The following is a 23,668-nucleotide window of genomic DNA, read 5'->3' as shown; positions in this document are numbered from 1 at the left end:
ATTCTTTGCAAACGAAAGTAGGTGCATCTCATAAAATGTCGTTCACCAAAGGAAAGATGTGTGTAAATGTATGTATGTCCCAGGAAAACCCCCGCGTTAATGTGTAAGTTTTTCTTTTAAAATTCACGTTGATATTCGCGTTTTGTTGGAAAGAACTGTACGCTATTTTTGCTTGATTTGGCTTTTGTTTTAATTGGTTTTCTTGAACTAACTTCCCGAATGTTATTTTTTTCGTAGGAAATGGCTTCGAAGAAACTCTCCACGAAGAGGTATAGAAGGGACGCCACTGGAGAAGGCTCCAGTGCCACCTCAGAGTTTGATAGTCACCGTTTCCGGAGTGCCGAGCACCAGCAGCGCTTCGAGGCCATCAAGGGATGGTCATTCCATAGGGAGAGGCGTGTCCAGCTCAGGGAAGACGAGTACCCTGACTTCCAGGGAGAGATAGCTTGCAGGCATTAGGCACGGCTAGTGACCCCTATGGCTAAATTCGACCCGGAGATAGTCATAGAATTTTATGCCAATGCCTGGCCCACTAAGGAGGGGGTTCGAGACATGCGCTCATGGGTGAGGGGTCACTGGGTCCCCTTTGATGCAGATGCCATCAGCCAGTTCTTGGGTGACCCGTCGATTTTGGAGGAAGACCAGCAGTGTGAATTCAGCTAGAGGAGGAGTCAGGCAGACGATTTCGATGAGGAAGCCATCGCCCAGCAGCTGTGCATATCGGGGCAGGATTTCGCCTGGACCGCAACAGGGAGGCGGGTGCAAATCATGCGCACCAGCATGACTACCTTGACCCAGATATGGATGACATTGCTGCTCAGCAATGTCTTGCCTAGCAACCACAACTCTGACCTCCCTCTATCTAAGTGCCAGTTGGTGTATGCCATCCTGACACGGATGAGCGTTCACGTGGCCCATCTGATTGCTAATGCCATTTATTTGTTTGCAGGAATGGCGCCTACTAGGCACCCTCTAGACCTAGAGAAGTCCAACAGGGCCCTGGGGTTTCCGGCTCTGATCACGGGCCTCTGCCAGTCCTACGGAGTTCCTATCACCCCCAGCAAGGTAATCCGACCACCGATCGCTTGAGTCTTCATCGAAAAGTACTGCATGCCTAGGCAGGCGCAGGGTGATGCACATCAGGATGCGGGTGCACCACCGCCACCTCAGCTGGCCGATTCGGCTGGGCCACTGGGCGTGGAGCGTATCTACAGCATTTGGTTCGCCAGCAGGCGGCCAACCACCGTGGATAGTTGCAGATACACGAGTGTCTCTACCGGTTCAGCCTCAGTCAGCAGGGGCAGGGTTCCGCCTCTTTTGTATGCCCTACCCCGTAGCAGTTTGGGGCTGAGGTCGCATGGCCTGGAGATTGGCCCGATGCCCAGGCAGGGGAGGAGCCTGCAGGATCCCCCGGTGAGGCGGATGAATCCCGTATGGATGAGGATATGATGACCTGGTCGGTTTCTTGGGAGGAAGCGAAGCCACATGACCAAGGTTGCTGCACATTTTTGTGATTAACATTACTGCTTTCAGTTATTGTTTTTGTTGTCATCTAACATTACTGCTTTCAGTTATTGTTTTTGTTTCCGCTATGATCTGGCATTATGACTCTCAGTTATTTTGTCACTATTTTTTTTATTGCGACTTACGATTGCATTCTTCTCCGTTTGCTTTGTGATTTGACGTACATAGGCCGTGTGTGCCCTCATCCGCACGACCTTTTCAGAAAGAGAAAATAAATAACTAAAAATAACTTAATAAATGAAAAATAAATTTGGTTAGCTAAAAAGCCAACATGTTTTTGAAAAGAAAATAACTTCCAGCTTTTCTTTGAACAAAAATTCACCGATCAAAACGAAGGGTTTTTTGTTGGAAATGTGTATACACCTGAAGGGTGAATGCTGTGAAAATTTTCCCGAACGCCCCAAATGGACTCAGATGAATGCGTGAATTGATAAAAGAACATGTTTTGGGAGCACTGGGTTGACTAAAACTGGAAAAAATAAATCCTAAGCCCTAGTGTCACATGACCATAAAAACTTAATGCTTGAGTGTTCGCATGGGTGCATGCATGATCAGTTTTGCGTAAAATTTCCTAATCATCAGTGTTGCATGTGTATCATGGAAATAATGTGGGACATCTCCTTTATCCCTGAACTGCTGACCAAACCAACACTCTGACATATATCATGTCCAGTTGTTCTACAAGCCTTGAGCCAAAATCCAAACTCACCATAAACCTTGATCCAAGGTGAAAATGCCCATCCTTGCCTTTGAAAGCAAAAAGGAAAGAAAAGAAAATTCCCGGTCAAAGATTGGAAGAAAGCAAAAAGAAAAAGAAAGAAAATTCCCGATCAAAGATCGGAAGAAAACAAAAGAAATATGCAAAAAGGTCTTTGGACATACAATATCTGAACAATACAGAGTTGTCACCACCAAATAAGGAAAGAAAGGAAACCACGACCCGAAGTGGTCATCTCCCTTTGATTGCCAACCAAAATCCTGTGCGCTAGCGACTTTCTCACCCCACACTAAACAAAAACAGAAAAGGAAAAGGCCCAAACACTCAGAGCCAAATTCCTCACCGAAACACCATTCCCAAAAAAGTCCTATTGATCCGTGATCACGCACGTAATGTTTGATTTGATAGGAAATGATTCGCAAAATTAAGTCATAACATATCAATGGTTCGGAATTAGGATAAAACTCTTACCTGTGTGAGATTGATACACTTCGAGTGATTTTCTTCTATTCTGTTGGACCTAGTGTTTCCTCTAAATGGTCGTTTAGGAACGAACGCTAACATCCGAAATCTCATTTTATGGTTATGAGAAAATTTCATCAGCATACTCTCCTTCCCCAATAGACACATTGTTTTTCATCAAAAAATAATATGTTGCTCTGATCAGTTGGAGGTTTTGTTTCTTTACTAAAGCATGTTCGCATTTTAGTGAATGAACACCGAGACTATTTAGTCTCACGAAAGAAAGAACTAGGTAGGTCTGAGTTCCTCATCACGAATTGAGGATAAGTAGGAGCAAAAACCTCGCTTTTGTCAACCACCCCACCTTTTGCTATCGTGACCTGTGAGTCCGATGACATGCGGAGATACACAAGTGATTATCCGCACAAATGATTTCTGTTGATCCTAACTCGTGAAGTTAGGTGGCAAGCGGAGATACCCAAGTGGTTATCCTTATAAACACTCTTTAGCTATCCGTCAGACTCAGAGTCTGGTAGCATGCAGAGACTAACCTCGTCTTCTGCACCCTTTGTCAATCGGGGGCCAATGAACCCGTTGACACGCGAAGACTTACGTCGTCTTCTGCGCCTTATGTCATCCTGACCCGTGAAGTCAGGTGACGTAAGGAGATACCCAAGCGGTTATCCGTACAAATGGTTTCTATCATCCTAACCCATGAAGTCAGGTGACGTGCGGAGATACCCAAGTGATTATCTGCACAAACAATTTCTGTTGATCCTAACCCGTGAAGTTAGGTGGCAGGCAAAGATACCTAAGTGGTTATCCGTATAAACATTCTTTCGCTATCTATCAAACTCAGAGTCCGGTAACATGCAGAGACTAACGTCATCTTCTGCACCCTTTGTCAATCGGGGGCCAACGAACCCGTTGACACGCGGAGACTTACGTCATCTTCCGCGCTTTCTGTCATCTTGACCCGTGAAGTCAGGTGGAGTACGGAGATACCCAAGCGATTATCCATACAAACGGTTTCTGTCATCCTGACCCGTGAAGTCAGGTGACGTACGGAGATACCCAAGCGGTTATCCGTACAAACGGTTTCTGTCATCATGACCCATGAAGTAAAGTGACATGCAGGGGTACCGTATGGTTATCCGCACCTTTCGTCAACCAGGGGCAAACCAGCCTGTTGACGCGTAGAGACTAACATCGTCTTCTGCACCTTTTGTCACCCTGACCCATGAAGTCAGGTGACATGCGGGGGTACCGTATAGTTATCCGCACCTTTCGTCAACCAGGGGCAAACGAGCCCGTTGACACGCAGAGACTAACATCGTCTTCTGCACCTTTTGTCACCCTGACCCATGAAGTCAGGTGACATGCAGGGGTACCGTATGGTTATCCGGAACTTTCATCAACCAGGGGCAAACGAGCCCGTTGACGCACAGAGACTAACATCGTCTTCTACACCTTTTTTCACCCTGACCCATGAAGTCAGGTGACATGCGGGGGTACCGTATGGTTATTCACACCTTTCGTCAACTAGGGGCAAACGAGCCCGTTGACACGCAGAGACTAACATCGTCTTCTGCACCTTTTGTCACCCTGACCCATGAATTCAGGTGACATGTAGGGGTACCGCTTGGTTATCTGCACCTTTCGTCAACCAGGGGCAAATGAGCCCATTGACGCGCAGAGACTAACGTCATCTTCTGCACCTTTTGTCACCCTGACCCATGAAGTCAGGTGACATGCGGGGGTACCGTATGGTTATCCGCACCTTTCGTCAACCAGGGGCAAACGAGCCCGTTGACGTGCAGAGACTAACATCGTCTTCTGCACCTTTTTTCACCCTGACCCATGTGTCATACCCTAATTTCATCCGGGGACTATTGTTTGATGGCGTGCAACCTTTGGTTGACCGCTTCGAGGTACTTGGCACCCTTTGTTGCACAATACGTGAAGTTCCGAGACATGCCGGAAATCAAAAGGAAGCATTGTTACGCAATCCATGAAATTTCGTAACATGCCCGAAATCAAAAGAAAGTATTGCTACGCAATCCGTGAGTTTCTGTAACATTCCGAAAGCTAAAAAAGGAGTAATTACATGACCCATAAGGTTCTGTAACCTTACGGAAAGAAAACAAGTATCGTTACGAAATTCATAAAGTTTCGTAACGTTACGGAAAAAGAATCACCAAAAAAAGCAGAGGGGGTGTATTTAGTAAAAAAAAGGGTGCAAATAGCAACCAGGCCCACTTGGGCCTTCCAGGATATTCCTCCACAAGGAGGTTGCTTCTGGAGGAAGCAACCTGGCTCGCCTGGACGAGCTGGGTGGCAAGCTCCTCCCCTATTTTCCTATAAATAGGGGGAGGAGTGACGGAGAAAGGGGTTCAGCCCTTCTGGTACTTCGTAATCACTTAAAATTAGTGAGGAAAATTGTTACCGTGAAGAAAATCCAAGCCGAGGCGCTTCCGTAACGTTTCTGTAACGTTTCCGTGGGTGATTTCGCGAAGATTTTCAACCGTTCTTTGTCGTTCGTCATTCGTTCTTCGTCGTTCTTCGGTCTTCAACCGGTAAGTTCCCGAAATCGAACTTTTCAATTCATTCTATGTACCCTTAGTGGTCCCCACTTGTTTCGCGTACTTTTATTCTCGTTTCATTTACTTTCTGTACCCCCTTTTGACGTGTTTTAGTCATTTACTTAAGTCATTTTCTCGCCTAATCAAAAAATAAAATAAATTTTCACCGATCATTTGATTTGTAATATCCGTTAATTTCTGTGAAAATGAAATCCAACCGTTCGGTCATGCCGTAACCACGTTGGAAACCAAAAAGAGGTAAAACAATAATATAATAATCAAAAAATATCTTTTAGTAAAATAAACTAAAAAAATCAATCAGACATTTCTCTTTGGGATTTCTCTTTCTTAATTGAATTGACTAATAACTAAAGTGAAACTAAGGCTAAAATCAACTCGCAAAGTCAAGCTCGTCCGCAAAAAAAATCACTAAAAAGGATTTTAAAGGTTCGATACCTCAGTTTTTCTCACCAAGTAAAAATGGGTCATTTTAAGGTCCAACGCCTTAAAAGGACCTTCTTCCAAGTAAAAAGAATCGCTTGATTCGCCCTTTAGAAAGAACTACGTAGGTCTGATTTCCTCTTCGATGGAGGGTACGTAGGAGTAAGAGCCCCGCTTTTGTCGACATCAAAAATAAAAAAGGAATAAAAGTTTAGATACACAATTTCACACAATTCTAATTTAAGGTTGTTGTCCTTTGGGACAAACGTGAGATGTGCTAATACATTCCTCAAACGTAAATACAACTCCCGAATCTGGAATATTCTTCATGACCGGTTTCCTTCGGTTTTCCCGACGTTTCCCACAAATAAACGTTGGTGGCGACTCCGCGCATTTTCCTCCTTTGGAAGATGCACCCGTGAGCCTCGCCTCGCTCACCCGCAAAAGGGTAGGTTGCGACAGTTGGCGACTCCACTGGGGATTATTTTGTGAGTTAGGCCTATTTTAGGAAATTATGGAATTGTGAAACTTTGTGTGTGCATTTTTTTTTTAATTGTGTAAATATGATAAATGTTGTCTTTTCCACATTTTTACACCGCATTCTAAGCACCCATGGGTTTGAGTAAAAAGGGGCCCTATACTCGGGTTCATGGAAATCTAAGGAGTGGAGGTGGATCTATGGTCATTCTAGGTCTCCGACTTGCTTTATAATAGTGAAACCTCGTCTAGATCTTTCTCTCTTTATAATGTGTTGTCACTGGTATTCCATACCGCTACAATATTATTATCTTGAGTGATGATACCTCTAGAAATAGCCATGTGAGATATGGATCGTTGGGAGTAGTTATTAGAGACCCCTAGATATTATCCTATAGGTCCCAAAAATAGGGGCACGGAGCAAACACGCTACGTGCCATTTTAAACACTGCCATGCATATAACCTAAATGTCATGTATGGCTTTGCTGTATGATTATTTGTGGATATTGCCATATTGTGTACATCCCCGTGTTATGCTTTTGCGTGTCTGCATCATGTCGTCACGCACGTGTTGTATGTTGGTCTCGTGTTTTGTCATGGGAAGCCGGAAAATCCATATCACCTTCTTAAACTGCACACATGGGCACTGCACCCCTGAATGCGCAAGTAAGAAGAGATAATTTTCCAGGCCCTTGTGTCTGTGAATGCATTCATATCATGCATCGCATAAGCATCTCTTCATGGCATCATAATGAACATATCGTTCCTGCATTTGTCCGTTATCGTATTGATCGAGGCCGTACCTGAATCAAATAAACATGAAAATGCAGTAACTAGGAAGTGATCCTAGGTCGTTTCCCAACGAGCAGTGACAAGCCAAATGTTCATAATATACTTGCAGTAACAGTAACGATGGGGGGGGGGGGGGGTTGGTTGTTTGGTAATTAAAGAGCAGAACAAATAAAATGGAATACAAAACTACTAATATTAAAAATGGGTTGTTTCCTCGGATTCAGAAGCCACTCTCTTATCCTGGGTTATGGAGAATTTGTCCCTAACAGTCAACCACTTAATCCAACCCTATTTCAATTTACTAAGCGAAAATCAACTTAGGGTTTTCAATACGTGATTAGGCACCACATACACCAGTTAGCCCTTCGTCTATTAAGCATGAACGCAAGTTAGGCTCAGAGGCAATTAATCGAACACGAAGCGTGCACTGATTAATATTCACGAAATTGGGATAACTGGTGAAGGAAAAACTGCCAGGAAACCACATTACAAACGAAACCTCAAAGAGAGTTGGGCTTCGTCCTCAAAAGGAAACAACACCAGAAAATCTAGCCTTCCATGGATTCAAACAGAAAACGCAAATGAAACATGAAGCAGAAACGTAAATGAACAAGAACGTAAATGAACAGAAACGTAAATGAAAGTAGAAGAAGAAGCAAGAATGAACTCGTAATTAGAAGCAGAAAATGGAAATTTGCATTAAGAACGGAAACTGTAACAAGGGCACAGAAAAACGTGAAAACCTAAAACCAAAGCTCTGAATAATGAAAATAACATAGCAGAATAGAATGCCCTGCACGAATCCCAAGGCAGCTATTTAAAAAGAGTCACTCAAAGTCACTGGGCCCTATTACAATACTCTGGCCCAAAACGAAATAAACACTGAACAACATAAAATAAAATTGCGAAATTTCCTAATTAGAAATTAACTAAGGTAAGCGCTGCTTTATTTGCCCTCTTCAAGTCCACAACCAAAATCCGGATTAAGCCCAATGTTTCATTAATTCCTGAAATTAGATTAAAAAAATCAAATTAGCTAAATGAGCCCAAATAATAAAACTGCCTAATTAATTGACAATTAAGACCAATCAATAATTAAAATGGTGCAAAAAGGGTTTAGAAAATAGAAGAAAATGATGGCACATCACGTATTCCAGCGTCACATTTTGCATGAGTCATTGCATCATCATGCATATGCATTCTACATACTTTTTGTTCTACAAACTGCATACCTTTTGTTTTCATGCATGATCCTTGCATTTTCCTCTGCAAAACAAAAACAAAAAAAAAGGGAAGCATGAAAATTCACGCTGCATTCTCAGTTGCATATGTTCGGTACCATGAGCCAACCATGTTGGGATCAAAAACCCATTTCACTTAAAAACAAAATGATTGAACATGGTACCTAATGCATGGTTAACTAAGAAAAAATGTTTCTTCGGGCATCTCAATCTCATAATTACATTTTCCATGCATAACATGCGTATTCCCGAATCTTTCATCCCTAAGAAATGTTGTTGAAGTATTGGCGATCAAAATTGCCATTCCCTAGGTTATGGGGTTGAACCAAGCTCGTGCTTTTACGAAAAGGTTCATCGAGTCAAGTTGAAGTATGGAAGTAGCCATCTTGCAAAAAAAAATTGGGGCAAAAGATGGATCGTGTTACATCGCTGCTTCGTCTACTGCCAAACACATTTAGGACTGTCGATGTCCCTGTTACTTCCAGTTTCACCTTGACAAAGATGTCATGGACCATGTTGAAAATCTAAATTGATTCAACCCTATATCCTACATAAAAATTCGCAATACTTCAACTGTGCATCATTCGCATACATCCATGTTGTTCATTGGTCGCATTGCTCATTGCATTCTTTCCTTGAAAAAAAAAACAAAAAAAAAATTAATCATTGTTATAAAAAAAAGAAAAAAAAAACAACATGCTTTACGGCGCCCTTGCCGAACCTGTGCTAGCGCAAAAGTAATGGGTGAAGTAGAGGAGGTGCAAGAGCAGATGGAGGCCGACATGGAGGCCATGAAAGAGCATATGGCCGCAATGATGGAGGCCATGATGAGCATGAAGAAGATAATGGAAGCCAATGTGGTTGCAGTTGCCGCTACCAATGTTGTTGCTAAGGTGAACCCGATGCCCCCATCTGATCTCAACCAAATGAATCATCCAACCTCAGATATGGTGGGCAAAGATTTGGGAAGTACGGACGACCCCATTGTCGCAACCTACCCTTCGGCGGGAGGGCGACGCGTGACTCGCGGGATGCGTGTTCCACGAAAGGAATACGCGCGGAGTCGCCACCAACGTTTATTTGAGGAAAACATCGAAAAAACCGGAAAAGACGCGATCTACGAACTTTTAAGTGAAAGGTTCGGGAGTTGTATTTACGCACGGGGAAGGTGTTAGCACCCCATACGTCCGTCCCAAGGGACAGCAGCCTTTAATCGAATGTGCAAACATGACTTTTGATTTTTAGTTCCCTTTTGTGTCCTTATATCCTTTATACCCTTTTTATATTTTTCTCTTTTTGTGGTCGACAAGGGTGTTTCCCTTTGCTCCTACGTATTCCTCAATTTGCGATGAGGAAATCAGACCTATGTAGTTCTTTCGGAACAAAGTGTTTGGTTAAGTTGTTTTTGTCTTTTTTGCAAAATATGTTTTTATTGAACAAAAGGTCATTTAAGGTGTTGAACCATTAAACGGTCTTTTGATTTTGAAAGGGGAGAAACGTTAAGGCGTTGGACCATTAACGATCTCTTGTTATTGAAAGGAGAGAAACGTTAAGGCATTGGACCATTAACGATCTCTTGTTTTTGAAAGGAGAGAAACGTTAAGGCATTGGACCATTAACGATCTCTTGGGGTGGTCGACAAAAGCGGGGCTTTTGCTCCTACGTATCCTCCATGAGGAACTCAGACCTACGTAGTTCTTTCTTATCAAGTGATTCTCTTTTTGCTTAAGAGGTGATCATTTTAAGGCGTTGGACCTAAAAAAATGACCCATTTTACTTAGTGAGAAATTGAAATGGCAAACTTCAAAAGCCTATTTTTGTGGACGAGCTTGACTAGGCGAGTTGATTTTAGCCTTAGTTTCACTTTAGTTATTAATCAATTCGATTAAGAATGAGAAATCCCAAAGAGAAAATGTCCGATTGATTTTCCGCTTTATTTGGCTAAAAGATGTTTTTTTTATTATTATATTATTTTTTACCTCTTTTTGATTTCCAACGTGGTTACGGCACGACCGAACGGTCGAAATTCATTTTAATCGAAGTTAACGGATAATACAATTCAAACGTTCGGTGGAAATTTATTTTATTTTTAAGTTAAGCGAGAAATGACTTAAGTAAAATGGCTTAAGCATGTCAAGAGGGGGTATAAAAAGTAAACAAAACGAGAATAAAAATGCACGAAACACAATGTGGACCACTACGGGTACATAGAATGAATCGAAAAGCTTGGTTCGAGGTACTTACCCGTTGAAGATCGAAGAACGATGAAGAACGTCGAAGAACGGTCGAAACCTTCGCGAAATTCTTCACGGAAAACGTTACGGAAACGTTTCGGAAGCGCCTCGGCTTAGATTTTCTTCACGGAAACAATTTTTCCAAGCAAATTCGAAAGAGAGAGAAGTGCCTAAGGGGCTGAACCCTTTTCTTCTTCACTTCCTCCCCTATTTATAGCAAAATAGGGGAGGTGGTTGCCGCCCAGCTCGCCCAGGCGAGCTCAGCTCGCCCAGGCGAGCCAGGTTGCTTCCTCCAGAAGCAACAGCCTTCTGGAGGAATATTCTGGAGGGCCCAAGTGGGCCTGGTTGCTATTTGCACCCCCATTTTTACTAAGCACACCCCCCTCTGCTTTTTTTGGTGATTCTTTTTTCGTAAAGTTATGGAAACTTACGAATTTCATAACGATACTTGTTTTCTTTCCGTAATGTTACGGAACCTTGCGGATTACATAATCATCCCCTTTTTGACTTACGGAATGTTACAGAACCTCACTTAATTGTGCAACGATGCTTCCATTTGATTTCCGGTGTGTCACGGAAACTTACGGATTGTGCATCAATATTTTTTTGGTTTTTCGGCATGTCCTGGAATTTCACAAATTGCCTAATGATGGGTACCAAGCACCTCACAAGGACCAAAGAAAGGTCGCATGTCATCAAGCAAAGGTCCCCGGACGAAATTAGGGTATGACACCCATGATGTGCAAATTCAAAACCAGCACGCCTTCCCGCCATATGGCTTGCCTCCCAACTATACACCACCCAATTTGGTGTACACTCCCAATAAGGATGTCAATAACTCCGCTCCCATACTCATTGAAAGCCGACAACCTCATCATGTACATGTCTCTCAACCCATGGGGGAGGCACATGAAATTCCCCACCACAATCTAGCCGACTTCGAGCCTTGCCTCGGATATGCCACTGAAGGACAAGCAGTTGTTGATATACCCCTACAAAACACATTGGAGGGCCCTCGGTATCACCTACAACTACACCTCTTGCATTCCACAACAAGTAAAAACCCTCGTGCTATGGCAGAAATGGGAAAGTTGGATCATCTAGAGGAGAGGCTCAGGGCCATTGAAGGAGGTGAAGATTATGCCTTTGCTAACCTAGAAGAGTTGTTCCTAGTACCCAATATCATCACCTCTCCCAAGTTCAAGGTGTTGGACTTTGACAAGTACAAGGGGACAACTTGACCTAAGAACCATCTAAAGATGTATTGTCAAAAGATGGGGGCATACGCAAATGATGAGGAATTGCTGATACATTCCTTCCAAGAAAGTCTTACTGGGGTAGCTGTTACCTGGTACACTAACTTGTAACCTTCCCGAGTCCATTCATGGAAGGACCTAATGGTCGCCTTCGTTAGGCCGTGTCAGTACAATTCTGATATGGCTCTAGATAGGATGCAACTATAGAACATGTGCAAAAAGGAGCATGGATCCTTCAAAGAATACGCCAAAAGGTGGTGGGATCTGGCAGCCCAAGTGGTACCCCCAATGATGGAAAAGGAGACGATAATTGTGATGGTAGACACATTATCGGTATTCTACTATGAAAAGATGGTGGGCTACACACCTTCAAAGCTTTGTGGATTTGGTCTTCGCCAGTGAAAGGATCGATGTGGGTCTGTAAAGAGGCAAATTTAGTCATCCTGCTTGGACGAATGAGAAAACTGGGGCAAATGAAGAGGGTGAGGATGAAGGAGAAACCCATGTTGTGACTGCCATTCCTATATGGCCGAGTTTCCCACCAACCCAACAATGCCATTACTCAGCCAATAACAACCCATCTCCTTACCCACCACCCAGTTATCCACAAAGGCCATCCCTAAATCAAACCACAAAACCCACCTACCACACGACCAATGCTAAACACCACTTTTAGCACGAACCGAAGCACCAACCAAAAGGGAATTTTGCAGCAAAAAGCCTGTAGAATTCACCCCAAATTTCGGTGTCATATGCTAAACTTGCTCTCATATCTACTCGATAATTCAATGGTAGCCATAACCCCTGCTAGGTTTCCTCAACCTCCATTTTTCCAAGGATACGACTTGAACGCAACATGTGCATATCATGGAGGGGCCCTGGGGCATTCCATTGAGTGCTGTATGACCCTAAAGCATAAGGTGCAAAGTCTAAATGATATGGGCTGGCTGAAATTTGAGGAGAGTCGCTTGTTGAATCCTTACACTAACAAGCAACACCACACATGGGGCAATTTTGAAAGCTATTGTTAGATGCCTCTAATGACTCATCAGGATCTTCAAGTTTATGCCATTATTGTAAACCATAGTTACAATGCTAAATAAAATGGATAAATCTGACATCATTGTCCCTCATCCTCTCGTAATTACATCTTTGCTTCCGCTGGAATGTAGGTGCGAGCCATTGGTTTGTTTGCTCGAGCGACATGCGCTCCTGAGTGCTGACTTCCAAGACCGTTCAATCAGAGATTACTCGTCTTGCACGTTGGTGGGGGTGCCGTAAAACAACGAGTAAAGTTCAAAACAAATAAGTTTAAAAAAATAAGAGTTCAAAAAGAAAAAAAAAAGCATTTGATTGACTGTGTTTTCAAGACGTTCATGTGACCTCATTTTATCATTCCGGAAAGTTTGTCTTTTTAGAGAGAAGTGAGTTATCAAGAATAGGATGTTGGAAAAATGGCCTCAGTTACCTTAAGAAAGAGGGGAGTTGAATTAAGATACAAAGACTATTCCCCAATTAAAATTTCACTCTCTCGTTTCGGATTAACAATGCACCCTTAACATGAATTACTCAAAAGACAATTCGAAATAAACTTCTTCAAAGCAAAAGATAAATAGCAATAAATAAAAGAAGTTTAAGGGAAGAGAGGAATGCAAACTTGATTTATACTGGTTCGGCCACTTCCCGTGCCTATGTCCAGTCCTCAAGCAACCCACTTGAGATTTTCCACTCTCTTTGTAAAACTCCTTTTACAAAGTTTGAACCACACAGGGACAACCCTTCCCTTGTGTTCAGGAATCCTCTACAACAAGAGACCCACGGTCTCTTAATCTCTTTTCAGAAATAAGAAGAAGAGAAGAAGAAATCTCTCTTAAAAGAGATAAATTGTACAAGGAAGATCAATCAAAATTCCTTATTGAATATGTAATTGGTTGACCAAGGAATCTTTTTGAGAGGATAAGACATTTCAGTTCATAAAAACTCTTAATCTTTTGAGAGGATAAAACTTTTTTGGCAATGAAAACTCTATTTAAATTCGTGTTTCCAAGTCACCTTTGATGGCCATTCATAAACCATTTGAATACATGTGACTCTTGGAAAATATTTTCTGAAAATCCCCTCTGGTAATTGATTACAAGACTTGTGTAATCGATTACAGGCTTTAAAATTTGAATTAAAACGTTCAATAAACTGCTGGTAATCAATTACCATCCATGTGTAATCAAGCGAACCTAGGGGCAGATTAGAAGTTCTCACCCAATAGGTTCCCTGCTACAAGGTCATAACGAAAGACAACGATTGGTACCTCAAAGCCCTACACTGGGGCAATGAGGGGCATCGTGCATGAGCCTCAAGCGAACCTAGGGGCAAATCAAAAGTTCTCACCCGTTAGTGTTTTTAAACAAAAAAAAGGGGGGGACAAACCCTGACATTTCAATGGATTGATTAAGCATCAAAAAGCTCCATTGTCGTCACTCCAAAATGGTCAAGTGACTAAATCAAACAGAACAAACACTCTGAGGGAGTTCCCGGAGAGATTTGCAAAGATAGGATAAGGTTTCCTCTTTCAAAAGGACAGTCAATCTGTGTTTTCCAAAAAATTTTAATCAAAATCAAAATCACAAAATAGGGAAAGAATGTCATGAACATTGTACAACTTTCCATGGCATTGCATTATTTCATATGAAGTCCGCATTTACCAAATTTCACGACAAAGGTTGCATGCATCTACATCCCTAAGAATCATGTTGACTGCATAAATTTCCTACATCTGATATCTAATTTTTCGAATTTGGGATGATCGGCCCTCTCAATGAGTTAATCTCATGCTTTCTCATAAGGGTGGACCCTTGGGTACTAGTACCCTCACCTTCGGAGGACTACACATCCTCCCCTCCAAAGGACTACATGTCCTCGCCTTTAGAGGACTATACGTCCTTGCCTTCATAGGGCTATATGCCCTTACCTTCAGAGGGCTACACGTCCTCCCTTTCAGAGGGCTACACGCCTTTGCCTTTAGAGGACTACGCGTCCTCTCCTTCAGAGGACTACACGTCCTCCCTTTTAGAGGACTGCACGTCCTCACCTTCAAAGGGCTGCACGCCCTCGCCTTCAAAGGGCGACATGTCCTCAACTTCGGAGGACTGCACGCCCTCGCCTTTGAAGGGCTACGCATTCTCATTTTCAGTGTGTTCCATATCCACACCTTAAGAGAATTTAGGGTCCTTTGCCCTTAGATGCTTAACCGAGACTTGCGCTCCCGGTTAAGGGGCCAGTAGTTTCCTTTTATTAGTTCTTGGGCCACCCCCTGATATTAGAGGGCGACCAACTGTGCAAGCACAACCAGAGAGGGAGGCTATCATGCAGCTACTATACATACCGGGGCAAGATTTCACCCGTGCCGCTGCAAAGAGATGAGTGTGGATCATGCGCACCAACATGACTACTCTTACACAGATATAGATGACGTTGCTACTTAGCAACATTCTGCCCAACGACCGCAATGCCGATCTCCCCCTGTGGAAGTATCAGTTGGTCTATGTCGTTGCGGCATAGGTAAGTATGCATGTGGCTAAACTGATTTCTGATGCCATCCACTATTTGCAGGAATCGCACCCACAAAGACACCTAGTGGACCCGGAGAAGTCCAACAGGGCCCTGGGGTTTCTAGCTCTGATTACAGGCCTCTGTTAGTCCTACAGGGTGCCTGTTCCCCCCAGCAAGGTCACACCATCATGACATAGGGATCGTGCCTGCAAGACACCCAGTGGACCCGAAGAAGGCCAACAGGGTCTTGGAGTTGCCAGCTCTAATTACGGGCCTCTGTCAGTTTTACGGAGTGCCTATCGCCCCTAGCAAGGTCATCAGACCCCTACTAATCAAGCTTTCATCAAGAAGTACTGCGCCCCCAGGCAGGCGCAGGGCGAAACACCACAACAGCCTGGGGATGGCCGGCAGCAGACGCACCGCCACCTCAGCTCATCCACAATAAGGTTAGAGCGTTGCCTACGACACATGGCCGACCAATAGGCGACCAAGTCCGAAGCCAAAGGTAAGCAAAGTACTAGGTCCGTGACCGACAAGTCATAAGGCGTCCAGCTCAAGATGTTAAAGAAGCACTACTTGAAGGCAACCTAGTACCCTTTAAATTTCTGCTTGTTATTTAATCACCCTTTGTTTCTCGATTCATAGTAGGACACACCTAGTTGCTCATGATCCTAGGAATTTAAATAAAACAAGCACAAGCTCGGAAGGTAGTCATACCTCACAAAATATATATGTGTATGTTTAGGTAGCAAGATACCTTAGATATGCATGTATATAGCAAAAATGCCTCACAAATATATATGTGTATGTTTAGGTAGCAAGATACCTTAGATATGCATGTATATAGAAAAAATACCACACCAAAATATACATATGTTTAGGTAGCAAAATACCTAAAAAAAAACAGAAAACAGAAAAATAAGTTGTCAAGCTGAAAAGCCAACATGATTTTGAGAAGGGATAACTTCCAGCTTTTCTTTGAAAAAAAATTCACTGATCATAACCAGTTTTTGAAATAAAATGTTTGGAATACACCTGAAGGGTGAATGCTGTGAAAATTTTCCCGAACGCCCAAAAGGGACTCGGATGAATGCATGATTTGATAAAAGAACATATTTTGGAAACACTGGGTTGACTTAAATAGGGAAAATGAATCCTGAGCCTTAGTGTCACATGACCATAAAAAACTTGATGCTTGAGTGTCCACATGGGTGCATGCATGACCAGTTTTGCATAAAATTTCCTAATCGTCATTGTTGCATGTGTATCATGGAAATAATGTGGGACATCCCCTTTATCCCCGAACCGCTGGCCAAACCCTGGCATATATCATAACCAGCCGTTCTACAAGCCTTGAGCCAAAATTCCAACTTATCATAAACCTTGACCCAGGGTGAGAATGTCAATCCTTGCCCTCGAAAGAAAACAAAAGAAGAAAAGGAAAATTCCCAATCAAAGAGTGGGAGAAAGCAAAAAAGGAAAGAACATTCCCGATCCAGGATCGGAAGAAAATAGAAGAAACATCCAGAAAGGTCTTTGGACCAGACAATATCTAAACAATGCAGAATTGTCACCAAGTAAACAAGAAAAAGAAAGGAAACCACAACCTAAAGTGGTCCTCTCCTTTTGATTGCCAACCAAAATCCTGTGCGCTAGCGACTTTCTCGCCCCGCACTAAACAAAAACAGAAATGGAAAATGCAAAAACACTCAAAGCCAAATTCCCCACCTAAAAACCATTCCCAGAAAAAGTCCTATTGATCCATGATCTCGCATGCAATCTTTGATTTGATAGGAAATGATTTGCAAAATCAAGTCGTGACATATCTATGGTTCGAAATTAGGATAAAACACTTATCTGTGTGAGATTGATACACTTTGAGTGATTTTCTTCTATTTTTGTTGAACCCAGTGCTTCCTCTAAATGGTCATTTAGAAACGAAATGCTAACATCCAAAATCTCATTTACGGTTATGAGAAAATTTCATCAGCATACTCTCTTTCCCCGATAGACACATTGTTTTTCATCCAAAAAGCATATGTTGCTCTGATCAGTTGGAAGTTTTGTCTCTTTACTAAAGCATGTTCGCATTTTAGTGAAGAAAACACCGAGACTATTTTTAGTCTCACAGCTAGCAAGAACTACGTAGGTATGAGTTCCTCATCACAAATTGAGGATACGTAGGAGAAAAAGCCCTGCTTTTGTCGACCACCCCCACCTTTTGTTACCGTGACCCAAGAGTCCAGTGGCATGCGGAGCCACATGACCGTGGGATCCCCAAATTTGTATGTTCCATCATTTACCATTTGTGTATTATTATATTTTTATAACTTGAGGGACTAGCGTTTGTTTTGTTTTTTCGATTGTCTTTTGTTTTGTGCATACATTTTGTTTGGACTGTTGCGTTAGTGCTTACTTCGTTATTGTCAATAATGTTTGTTGAAATTCCGGAACCTTGTAGAGTTTTCCTTTAGGAACGTCGTCCTAAAAATAAAATGAACAAAAATCATGATAACACCAAGAATAGAAAAAAAGAAAGAGGTGTTGTGAACAAATGTCGTGTCTATATATAAAGAAAAGAAAAGAGTTTTTGTATGTAAAAAGTGTATGGAAAGATTTTGTGTGTGTATAAATAATGTGTGTAAGGAATGAGTGTATATAAAGAAATTTTTGTGTAAAACCACGAGTGTATATTGAAAAACAAAAAAGAAATTTTTGGACAGGAATAGGGTTTTTATAGACCATGTTGATATAAAGAGAAAGAGTTTTTAATGCGCGTGTGTACAGAAAAAGTTTGTCGTGTATAGGAATGTAGGTGTACAAAGAAAATCTTTTCTCATAGATCGTGATGGATGTATAGTTTTTGCGAACATAAAAAATGAACCAAAAAGAAAAAGAAAGAAAGACCTCGAAGGTTGGCATGTTATGGTCGTAGGAAGAATAAATCATTCATAGAGAGCAAACATATCTTTTGGAAACAAGGGACTAACGCTAAGAGTTTGTTTTCCAGAATAACCGAGATAAGAATGGATGGATTCGTTGAACCGATGAAAGAACATAATTTGGAAATATTGGGTCTACTTGTGTAAATCCCAAGCCTTAGTATCACAACACCATAAAATGGATGCTTGAGTACCCACCTAGCTTAGCCATGACTAATTTTGCACGTTGTTTCCAAATCATCATTGTTACGCGTGCCTCGTGGAAATAATATGGAAATTCAACCCGAGACCGACACCCTGACACATGAATTTGTTTTTCCCCAAATATCAAAGTCGGGCACGCATGACGAAAAGACCATGTTGAGATACAACCTTAATCTACTTTGAACCTTGGCCTGTGAAGAGAATCCTCATCCTTTCTCCGAAGAAAAAGGACAGCAGGATCTCATCAAGGGAGAGCGAATAACGAATGCTAAAATCCGAATTCCCAATCAAAGAAGAAGAGAAAATGAAAAGAAAGAAAAAGAAGAAATGAACAGAAAGAAAAGAAAAGGAAAAGAAGGATTCCCGATCAAAGATCGGAAGAAAGTAAAAAGGAAAAGATCTGAGGAAAACAGAATAATTCCCAATCAATAAAGGAAAGCAAGAAAGAAAACAGGGGATCTTCGGACCAGATAAATTTTTGGCGAAGTAAATAACCGCCAGCAAAGGGAAAGCCCATTTTTAAAGTGGTTCTTCCTTTGGGATTGCCATTCAAAGTCGCTCTTGACTGGCGATATCCCACCCCACATAAACAAAGAGGAAAAGACCGAAACACCCAGTAGGGGTATAGTGTTTCTCTAAAATATGGTGCTCTCGTGAATGATTTATTTTTCCTTGCTAAAGCATGTTCGCCTTTTAGGTGGAAAAAAACGGTGGACCATTCGGTCCTACCAACAAACCCTATCCGGAGCCCCATGAATTGATTGCCTAGCGTTGTTCATGCGTCCTCCACCATCAAGTCTGGAGCCCCACGAATTGATTGCCTAGCGCTGTTCGTCTATCCTCCACCCTCAAATCTTATTCGGAGACCCATGAATTGATTGCCTAGCGCTGTTCATGCGTCCTCCACCATCGAGTTTGGAGCCCCACGAATTGATTGCCTAGCGTTGTTCGTCTATCCTCCACCCTCAAATCTTATTCGGAGACCCATGAATTGATTGTCATTCATGCATCCTCCACCATCGAGTCTGGAGCCCCACGAATTGATTGCCTAGCACTATTCGTCTATCCTCCACCCTTAAATCTTATTCGGAGACCCATGAATTATTTGCCTAGCGTTGTTTATGCGTCCTCCACCATCGAGTCTGGAGCCCCACGAATTGATTGCCTAGCATTGTTCGTCTATCCTCCACCCTCAAATCTTATTTGGAGTCCCATGAATTGATTGCCTAGCGCTGTTCATGCGTCCTCCACCATCGAGTCTGGAGCCCCACGAATTGATTGCCTAGCGCTATTCGTCTATCCTCCACCCTCAAATCTTATCCGGAGCCCCATGAATTGATTATCATTCATGCGTCCTCCACCATCAAGTCCGGAGCCCCACGAATTGATTGCCTAGCGTTGTTCGTGTATCCTCCACCGTCCTATTCGGAGCCCCATGAATTGATTGCCTAGCGTTGTTCATGTGTCCTCCGTTATCAAGCGCGGAGCCTCCGGTGACTGGGAAATATGGTTTTTTGTTATTTTCCCGATTGGTTCCTTCGCCAAACATGTGTATATGTGTATATTATGTTATTGGTGTTTTTTGTTGTTTGTGTTTGTTTTGTGTTGTGCAAAGAAAGAAGAAGGAGAGACAGAAGTCGTCATAGAATAATCACAGAAAGGGCGAAGACGGACGAAATCAGTGTTTTATCTTTGCTTTCCTTTTATCTCCGATAAAAGGTAAGTAAAGAGGGGCAACTGTCATACCATAATTTCATCCGGGGACTATTGTTTGATGGCGTGCAATCTTTGGTTGACCGCTTCGAGGTACTTGGAACCCTTTGTTGCACAATACATGAAGTTCTGAGACATGCCAGAAATCAAAAAGAAGCATTGTTACGCAATCCGTGAAATTCCGTAACATGTCGGACATCAAAAGAAAGTATTGTTACGCATTCCATGAGTTTTCGTAACATTCCGAAAGCTAAAAAAGGAGTAATTACATGGCCCGTAAGGTTTCGTAACCTTACGGAAAGAAAACAAGTATCGTTACGAAATTCGTAAAGTTTCGTAACGTTACGGAAAAAGAATCACCAAACAAAGCAAAGGGGGTGTATTTAGTATAAAAAGGGGGTGCAAATAGCAACCAGGCCCACTTGGGCCTTCAAGGATGTTCCTCCAGAAGACGGTTGCTTCTAGAGGAAGCAACCTGGCTCGCTTGGGCGAGCTGAGCTCGCTTGGGTGAGCTGGGTGGCAAGCTCCTCCCCTATTTTCCTATAAATAGGGGGAGGAGTGAAGGAGAAAGGGGTTCAGCCCTTCTAGTACTTCGTAATCACTTAAAATTAGTGAGGAAAATTGTTTCCGTGAAGAAAATCCAAGCCGAGGCGCTTCCGTAACGTTTCCGTAACATTTCCGTGGGTGATTTCGCAAAGATTTTCAACCGTTCTTCGTCGTTCGTCGTTCGTTCTTCGTCGTTCTTCGGTCTTCAACCGGTAAGTTCCCGAAATCGAACTTTTCAATTCATTCTATGTACTAATCAAAAAATAAAATAAATTTCCACCGATCATTTGATTTGTAATATCCGTTAATTTCTGTTAAAATGAAATCCAACCGTTCAGTCATGCCATAACCACGTTGGAAACCAAAAAGAGGTAAAACAATAATATAATAATAAAAAAATATCTTTTAGTAAAATAAACCAAAAAAATCAATCAGACATTTCTCTTTGGGATTTCTCTTTCTTAATTGAATTGACTAATAACTTAAGTGAAACTAAGGCTAAAATCAACTCGCAAAGTCAAGCTCGTTCGCAAAAAAATCACTAAAAAGGATTTTAAAGGTTCGATACCTCAGTTTTTCTCACCAAGTAAAAATGGGTCATTTTAAGGTCCAACACCTTAAAAGGACCTTCTTCCAAGTAAAAAGAATCGCTTGATTCGCCCTTTAGAAAGAACTACGTAGGTCTGATTTCCTCTTCGATGGAGGGTACGTAGGAGCAAGAGCCCCGCTTTTGTCGACCTCAAAAATAAAAAAGAAATAAAAGTTTAGATACACAATTTCACACAATTCTAATTTAAGGTTGTGATCCTTTGGGACAAACGTGAGAGGTGCTAATACTTTCCTCAAACGTAAATACAACTCCTGAATCTGGAATATTCTTCATGACCGGTTTCCTTCAGTTTTCCCGATGTTTCCCACAAATAAACGGTTGTGGCGACTCCGCGCATTTTCCTCCTTTGGAAGACGCACTCGTGAGCCTCGCCTTGCTCACCCGCAAAAGGGTAGGTTGCGACACCATGAAGTCAGGTGACAGGCGGAGATACCTTATGGTCATCCACACCTTTCGTCAACTGGGGCAAACGAGTTCGACGGTATCAGGATGATGTTTGTCATCCGATTCTTGTTATTCTCAAAATTTTTGTAGGTTTTTACTCTCGTCGTCTGGAGACATTCAAGCCCAACGACGCACAAGATTCTTCTCTACTGGGCGGGGGGGCGATCAAGTTCGATGGCATGGGGAAATGTCGTGGTTCTTCCACTTTATCGCTTTCAAGACACTAAATTTTTGTTGACGCTTCTGATGCCTTTTCTTTCTTTCTGAATGACAGATTCCGCTGGTTGGGATATTGACCGGCCAAATGATGTTTCGCACGAACGAAATTAGTGTCTTATCTTTACTTCGCTTTTATCTCCAATAAAACATAAGTAAAGAGGGGCAACTGTCATAGCCTAATTTTGTCCGGGGACCATTGTTTGGTGGCATGCAACCTTCGCTTGACCGCCTCAAGGTACTTAACACCCATTGTTAGGTAATCCGTAAAGTTTCGCAACATTCCAGAAGTCAAAAAGAAGCATTGTTGCGCAATCCGTAAAGTTCCACAACATTCCAGAAGTCAAAAAGAGCATTGTTGTGTAATCCGTAAAGTTTCGCAACATTCCGAAAAGAAAATGGGTGTCGTTACGTAATCCGTAAGGTTCCATAACGTTTCGTAAAGGAATCATCAAAAAAACACAAAAGAGGGTATATTTAGTAAAAAGGGGGTGCAAATAGAAACCAGGCCTACTTGGGCCTTCCAGGGGGTTTGAATAGAAGGCGGTGCCTTCTGGTGGAAGCAACCCAGCAAGCCTGGGCTAGCTGAGCTCGCCTGAGCGAGCTGGGCGGCAACCACCTCCCTCTTTTCTCCTATAAATAGGGGAAAGAGGGCAGAGTAAATGGTTCAGCCCTTCTGGTATTTGAGGATTCTCTCAAAATGAGTGAGGAAAATTGTTTCCGTGAAAAAAATCTAAGTCGAGGTGCTTTCGTAACGCTTCCGAGATGTTTTCGTGAGCGATTTCGTGAAGATTCTTCACTGTTCTTCATCGTTCTTCATTCGATCTTTGTCGTTCTTCGGCCTTCAACCAGTAAGTTCTCGAAATTGAATCTTTCAATTCATTCTATGCACCCTTAGTGGCCCCCACTTGTTTCGCGTACTTTTATTTTCATTTTGTTTGTTCTCCATACCCCCTTTTAACGTGCTTTAACCGTTTATTTAAGTCGTTTTCTCACCTAATAAATAATCAAATGAATTTCAACTGATCATTTGAGTTGTAATATCATTTAATTACTGTTAAAATAAAATCCAACCGATCGTTCACGCTGTAATCTCGGTTAAACAAAAAAAAGGGCAAAATAATAATAAAATAATCAAAATATCTTTGAATAAAATAATCAAAAAAATCAATCGAACGTTTTTCTTTGGAAGTTTCCTTGAATGAATTGACTAAATAACCAAAGTGAAATTAAAGCTAAAATCAACTCACAAATCAAGCTTTGTCTGCAAAAATCACTAAAAAATTATTTTAAGGTCCAACGCCTTAAACGGTCCTCTTTGCTTTTATCGGTTAACATGGACCATTCAAAAGCATAAAATCAACCCATAACTTTACCGCTTTTGCAAGAATTACGTAGGTCTGATTTCCTCATCGCAATTGAGGATATGTAGGAGCAAAAGTCCCGCTTTTGTTGACCACCCCAAGAGATCGTTAATGGTCCAACGCCTTTAACGACTTTTGCTCGGTTAAAATCGATCTTGCAGAAAAAGATCAAAACAACTTAACCAACGTTTAGTTCTGAAAGAACTATGTAGGTCTGATTTCCTCATCGCAATTGAGGATACGTAGGAGCGAGGGAAACACCCTTGTTGACCACAAAAAGATAAAAAATACAAAAAAACACAAAAAGCATAAAAACACAAAAAGACATAAAAAAGGGAAAATAAAACATTTTGAA

The 23,668-nt window shown here is 42.1% G+C and overlaps 1 pseudogene; it reads left to right on the top strand.

The window, feature by feature from the left end:
• The first annotated feature begins 1,110 nt into the window (after positions 1–1,110).
• Positions 1,111–23,668, top strand: part of LOC114397166 — a 28,863-nt pseudogene continuing 6,305 nt past the window's right edge.

Source organism: Glycine soja, chromosome 18 (assembly GCF_004193775.1).
Source record: "Glycine soja cultivar W05 chromosome 18, ASM419377v2, whole genome shotgun sequence".
NCBI classification, from domain to species: domain Eukaryota; kingdom Viridiplantae; phylum Streptophyta; class Magnoliopsida; order Fabales; family Fabaceae; genus Glycine; species Glycine soja.
Note: the sequence above shows the minus strand (reverse complement) of the source record. Positions and strands in the feature narration are given on the sequence as shown.